Below are 5,000 nucleotides of genomic sequence, written 5' to 3' on the forward strand. Positions count from 1 at the left end.
ACCACTGCATAGCTTCCAAGATCAGACGAGATTGGGCATGTCCAGTATGGTTTGGCTGTAGGTGCTCAAAAACATTAACTTTATACCTCTTTTACTTCTTAACTCAAGTAAATTCAATGATAAGTTGAAAAATGAAATGTAAAATGTAATAGAAAAGAATGTTATGACTATATAAAATTACCTACAGCACCTGGTATTCCCAGGAGGTCTCCCATCCAAGTACTAACCAGGCCCAACACTGCATAGCTTCCAAGATCAAACGAGATTGGGCATGTCCAGTGTGGTTTGGCTGTAGGTGCTCAAAAGCATTAACTTAAGACCTCTATTACTTCTTAACTCATGTAAATTCATTGATAAGTTGAAAAAATTAAATGTAAAATGTAATAGAAAAGACTGTTATGGCAGTATAAAATTACCTACAGCACCTGGGATTCCTAGATGGTCTCCCATCCAAGTACTAACCAGGCCCACCACTGCATAGCTTCCAAGAACAGACGAGATTGGGCATGTCCAGTGTGCTTTGGCTGTAGGTGCTCAAAAACATTAACTTTAGACCTCTTTTACTTCTTAACTCAAGTAAATTCATTGATAAGTTGAAAAAATTAAATGTAAATTGTAATAGAAAAGAATGTTTTGGCTGTATAAAATTACCTACAGCACTTGGTATTCCCAGGTGGTCTCCCACCCAAGTAGTAACCAGGCCCAACACGGCATAGCTTCCAAGATCAGACGAGATTGGGTATGTCCAGTGTGGTTTGGCTGTAGGTGCTCAAAAACATTAACTTTAGACCTCTATTACTTCTTAACTCAAGTAAATTCATTGATAAGTTGAAAAAATTAAATGTAAAATGTAATAGAAAAGAATGTTATGGCAGTATAAAATTACCTACTGCACCTGGTATTCCCAGGGGGTATCCCATCCAAGTACTTACCAGGCCCAACACTGTATAGCTTCCAAGATCAGACGAGATTGGGCATGTCCAGTGAGGATTGGCTGTAGGTGCACAAAAACATTAACTTTAGACCTCTATTACTTCTTAACTCAAGTAAATTCATTGATAAGTTGAAAAAATTAAATGTAAAATGTAATAGAAAAGAATGTTATGGCACTATAAAATTACCTACAGCACCTGGTATTCCCAGGTGGTCTCCTGTCCAAGTACTAACCAGGCCCAACACTGCATAGCTTCCAAGATCAAACGAGATTGGGCATGTCCAGTGTGGTTTGGCTGTAGGTGCTCAAAAGCATTAACTTTTGACCTCTATTACTTCTTAACTCAAGTAAATTCATTGATAAGTTGAAAAAATTAAATGTAAAATGTAATAGAATAGACTGTTATGGCAGTATAAAATTACCTACAGCACCTGGGATTCCTAGGTGGTCTCCCATCCAAGTACTAACCAGGCCCAACACTGCATAGCTTCCAAGATCAGACGATACTGGGCATGTCCAGTGTGCTTTGGCTGTAGCTGCCCAAAACCATTAATTTTAGACCTCTATTACTTCTTAACTCAAGTAAATTCATTGATAAGTTGAAAAAATTAAATGTAAATTGTAATAGAAAAGAATGTTTTGGCTGTATAAAATGACCTACAGCACCTGGTATTCCCAGGTGGTCTCCCACCCAAGTAGTAACCAGGCCCAACACCGCATAGCTTCCAAGATCAGACGAGATTGGGCATGTCCAGTGTGGTTTGGCTGTAGGTGCTCAAAAACATTAACTTTAGACCTCTATTACTTCTTAACTCAAGTAAATTCATTGATAAGTTGAAAAAATTAAATGTAAAATGTAATAGAAAAGAATGTTATGGCTGCATAAAATTACCTACAGCACCTGGTATTTCCAGGTGGTCTCCCATCCAAGTACTAACCAGGCTCAACACTGCATAGCTTCCAAGATCAGACAAGATTGGGCATGTCCAGTGTGGTTGGGCTGTAGATGCTCAAAAACATTAACTTTAGACCTCTTTTACTTCTTAACTCAAGTAAATTCAATGATAAGTTGAAAAATTAAATGTAAAATGTAATATAAAAGAATGTTATGGCAGTATAAAATTACCTACAGCACCTGGGATTCCTAGGTGGTCTCCCATCCAAGTACTAACCAGGCCCAACACTGCATAGCTTCCAAGATCAGACGAGATTGGGCACGTCCAGTGTGGTTTGGCTGTAGGTGCTCAAAAACATTAACTTTAGACCTCTTTTACTTCTTAACTCAAGTAAATTCATTGATAAGTTGAAAAAATTAAATGTAAAATGTAATAGAAAAGAATGTTATGGCAGTATAAAATTACCTACAGCACCAGGTATTCCCAGGTTTTCCCCCATCCAAGTACTAACCAGGCACAACACTGCATAGCTTCCAAGTTCAGACGAGATTGGGCATGTCCAGTGTGGTTTGGCTGTAGTTGCTCAAAAACATTAACTTTAGACCTCTTTTACTTCTTAACTCAAGTAAATTCAATGATTAGTTGAAAAATGAAATGTAAAATGTAAAAGAAAAGAATGTTATGGCAGTATAAAATTACCTACAGCACCTGGTATTCCCAGGAGGTCTCCCATCCAAGTACTAATCAGGCCCAACACTGCATAGCTTCCAAGATCAAACAAGATTGGGCATGTCCAGTGTGGTTTGGCAGTAGGTGCTCAAAAACATTAACTTTAGACCTCTTTTACTTCTTAACTCAAGTAAATTCATTGATAAGTTGAAAAAATTAAATGTAAAATGTAATAGAAAAGAATGTTTTGGCTGTATAAAATTTCCTACAGCAACTGGTATTCTCAGGTGGTCTCCCATCCAAGTACAAACCAGGCCCAACACAGCAAAGCTTACAAGATCAGACGAGATTGGGCATGTCCAGTGTGGTTTGGCTGTAGGTGCTCAAAAGCATTAAATTTAGACCTCTATTACTTCTTAACTCAAGTAAATTCATTGATAAGTTGAAAAAATTAAATGTAAAATGTAATAGAAAAGAATGTTATGGCAGTATAAAATTACCTACAGCACTTGGTATTCCCAGGTGGTCTCCCATCCAAGTACTAACCAGGCCCAACACTGCATAGCTTCCAAGATCAGACGAGATTGGGCATGTCCAGTGTGGTTTGACTGTAGGTGCTCAAAAACATTAACTTTAGACCTCTTTTACTTCTTAACTCAAGTAAATTCATTGATAAGTTGAAAAAATGTAATGTAAAATGTAATAGAAAATAATGTTATGGCTATATAAAATTACCTACAGCACCTGGTATTCCCAGGTGGTCTCTCGTCCAAGTACTAACCAGGCCCAACACTGCATAGCTTCCAAGATCAGACGAGATTGGGCATGTCCAGTGTGGTTTGGCTGTAGGTGCTCAAAAGCATTAACTTTAGACCTCTATTACTTCTTAACTCAAGTAAATTCATTGATAAGTTGAAAAAATTAAATGTAAAATGTAGTAGAATAGACTGTTATGGCAGTATAAAATTACCTACAGCACCTGGGATTCCTAGGTGGTCTCCCATCCAAGTACTAACCAGGCCCACCACTGCATAGCTTCCAAGATCAGACGAGATTGGGCATGTCCAGTATGGTTTGGCTGTAGGTGCTCAAAAACATTAACTTTATACCTCTTTTACTTCTTAACTCAAGTAAATTCAATGATAAGTTGAAAAATGAAATGTAAAATGTAATAGAAAAGAATGTTATGACTATATAAAATTACCTACAGCACCTGGTATTCCCTGGAGGTCTCCCATCCAAGTACTAACCAGGCCCAACACTGCATAGCTTCCAAGATCAAACGAGATTGGGCATGTCCAGTGTGGTTTGGCTGTATGTGCTCAAAAGCATTAACTTAAGACCTCTATTACTTCTTAACTCATGTAAATTCATTGAAAAGTTGAAAAAATTAAATGTAAAATGTAATAGAAAAGACTGTTATGGCAGTATAAAATTACCTACAGCACCTGGGATTCCTAGGTGGTCTCCCATCCAAGTACTAACCAGGCCCACCACTGCATAGCTTCCAAGAACAGACGACATTGGGCATGTCCAGTGTGCTTTGGCTGTAGGTGCTCAAAAACATTAACTTTAGACCTCTTTTACTTCTTAACTCAAGTAAATTCATTGATAAGTTGAAAAAATTAAATGTAAATTGTAATAGAAAAGAATGTTTTGGCTGTATAAAATTACCTACAGCACCTGGTATTCCCAGGTGGTCTCCCACCCAAGTAGTAACCAGGCCCAACACGGCATAGCTTCCAAGATCAGACGAGATTGGGTATGTCCAGTGTGGTTTGGCTGTAGGTGCTCAAAAACATTAACTTTAGACCTCTATTACTTCTTAACTCAAGTAAATTCATTGATAAGTTGAAAAAATTAAATGTAAAATGTAATAGAAAAGAATGTTATGGCAGTATAAAATTACCTACTGCACCTGGTATTCCCAGGGGGTATCCCATCCAAGTACTTACCAGGCCCAACACTGTATAGCTTCCAAGATCAGACGAGATTGGGCATGTCCAGTGAGGATTGGCTGTAGGTGCACAAAAACATTAACTTTAGACCTCTATTACTTCTTAACTCAAGTAAATTCATTGATAAGTTGAAAAAATTAAATGTAAAATGTAATAGAAAAGAATGTTATGGCACTATAAAATTACCTACAGCACCTGGTATTCCCAGGTGGTCTCCTGTCCAAGTACTAACCAGGCCCAACACTGCATAGCTTCCAAGATCAAACGAGATTGGGCATGTCCAGTGTGGTTTGGCTGTAGGTGCTCAAAAGCATTAACTTTTGACCTCTATTACTTCTTAACTCAAGTAAATTCATTGATAAGTTGAAAAAATTAAATGTAAAATGTAATAGAAAAGAATGTTATGGCAGTATAAAATTACCTACAGCACCTGGGATTCCTAGGTGGTCTCCCATCCAAGTACTAACCAGGCCCAACACTGCATAGCTTCCAAGATCAGATGATACTGGGCATGTCCAGTGTGCTTTGGCTGTAGCTGCCCAA

The 5,000-nt window shown here is 37.9% G+C and overlaps 1 non-coding gene and 21 pseudogenes across 1 annotated transcript; all 22 read right to left on the reverse strand.

Annotated features, from left to right (window-relative positions):
• LOC148468301 (5S ribosomal RNA) overlaps positions 1-63 on the reverse strand; it is a 119-nt pseudogene extending 56 nt beyond the window's left edge.
• Positions 64-178: 115 nt separating this feature from the next.
• On the reverse strand, positions 179-297 carry LOC148468302 (5S ribosomal RNA). The gene has a single exon (XR_015873754.1). It is a non-coding gene; the product is annotated as a 5S ribosomal RNA (ribosomal RNA).
• A 116-nt stretch (positions 298-413) lies between these two features.
• On the reverse strand, positions 414-532 carry LOC148468303 (5S ribosomal RNA; annotated as a pseudogene).
• A 116-nt stretch (positions 533-648) lies between these two features.
• On the reverse strand, positions 649-767 carry LOC148468304 (5S ribosomal RNA; annotated as a pseudogene).
• A 116-nt stretch (positions 768-883) lies between these two features.
• Positions 884-1,002, reverse strand: LOC148468305 (5S ribosomal RNA; annotated as a pseudogene).
• Positions 1,003-1,118: 116 nt separating this feature from the next.
• LOC148468306 (5S ribosomal RNA) lies at positions 1,119-1,237 on the reverse strand (annotated as a pseudogene).
• Positions 1,238-1,353: 116 nt separating this feature from the next.
• Positions 1,354-1,472, reverse strand: LOC148468307 (5S ribosomal RNA; annotated as a pseudogene).
• A 116-nt stretch (positions 1,473-1,588) lies between these two features.
• LOC148468308 (5S ribosomal RNA) lies at positions 1,589-1,707 on the reverse strand (annotated as a pseudogene).
• Positions 1,708-1,823: 116 nt separating this feature from the next.
• Positions 1,824-1,942, reverse strand: LOC148468309 (5S ribosomal RNA; annotated as a pseudogene).
• A 115-nt stretch (positions 1,943-2,057) lies between these two features.
• LOC148468310 (5S ribosomal RNA) lies at positions 2,058-2,176 on the reverse strand (annotated as a pseudogene).
• A 116-nt stretch (positions 2,177-2,292) lies between these two features.
• LOC148468311 (5S ribosomal RNA) lies at positions 2,293-2,411 on the reverse strand (annotated as a pseudogene).
• A 115-nt stretch (positions 2,412-2,526) lies between these two features.
• LOC148468312 (5S ribosomal RNA) lies at positions 2,527-2,645 on the reverse strand (annotated as a pseudogene).
• A 116-nt stretch (positions 2,646-2,761) lies between these two features.
• LOC148468313 (5S ribosomal RNA) lies at positions 2,762-2,880 on the reverse strand (annotated as a pseudogene).
• A 116-nt stretch (positions 2,881-2,996) lies between these two features.
• On the reverse strand, positions 2,997-3,115 carry LOC148468314 (5S ribosomal RNA; annotated as a pseudogene).
• A 116-nt stretch (positions 3,116-3,231) lies between these two features.
• LOC148468315 (5S ribosomal RNA) lies at positions 3,232-3,350 on the reverse strand (annotated as a pseudogene).
• Positions 3,351-3,466: 116 nt separating this feature from the next.
• Positions 3,467-3,585, reverse strand: LOC148468316 (5S ribosomal RNA; annotated as a pseudogene).
• Positions 3,586-3,700: 115 nt separating this feature from the next.
• On the reverse strand, positions 3,701-3,819 carry LOC148468317 (5S ribosomal RNA; annotated as a pseudogene).
• A 116-nt stretch (positions 3,820-3,935) lies between these two features.
• LOC148468318 (5S ribosomal RNA) lies at positions 3,936-4,054 on the reverse strand (annotated as a pseudogene).
• A 116-nt stretch (positions 4,055-4,170) lies between these two features.
• Positions 4,171-4,289, reverse strand: LOC148468319 (5S ribosomal RNA; annotated as a pseudogene).
• Positions 4,290-4,405: 116 nt separating this feature from the next.
• LOC148468320 (5S ribosomal RNA) lies at positions 4,406-4,524 on the reverse strand (annotated as a pseudogene).
• Positions 4,525-4,640: 116 nt separating this feature from the next.
• On the reverse strand, positions 4,641-4,759 carry LOC148468321 (5S ribosomal RNA; annotated as a pseudogene).
• A 116-nt stretch (positions 4,760-4,875) lies between these two features.
• Positions 4,876-4,994, reverse strand: LOC148468322 (5S ribosomal RNA; annotated as a pseudogene).
• Between the last annotated feature and the right edge of the window lie 6 nt (positions 4,995-5,000).

Source organism: Taudactylus pleione, unplaced genomic scaffold (assembly GCF_031769625.1).
Source record: "Taudactylus pleione unplaced genomic scaffold, aTauple2 ptg000967l, whole genome shotgun sequence".
NCBI lineage: Eukaryota > Metazoa > Chordata > Amphibia > Anura > Myobatrachidae > Taudactylus > Taudactylus pleione.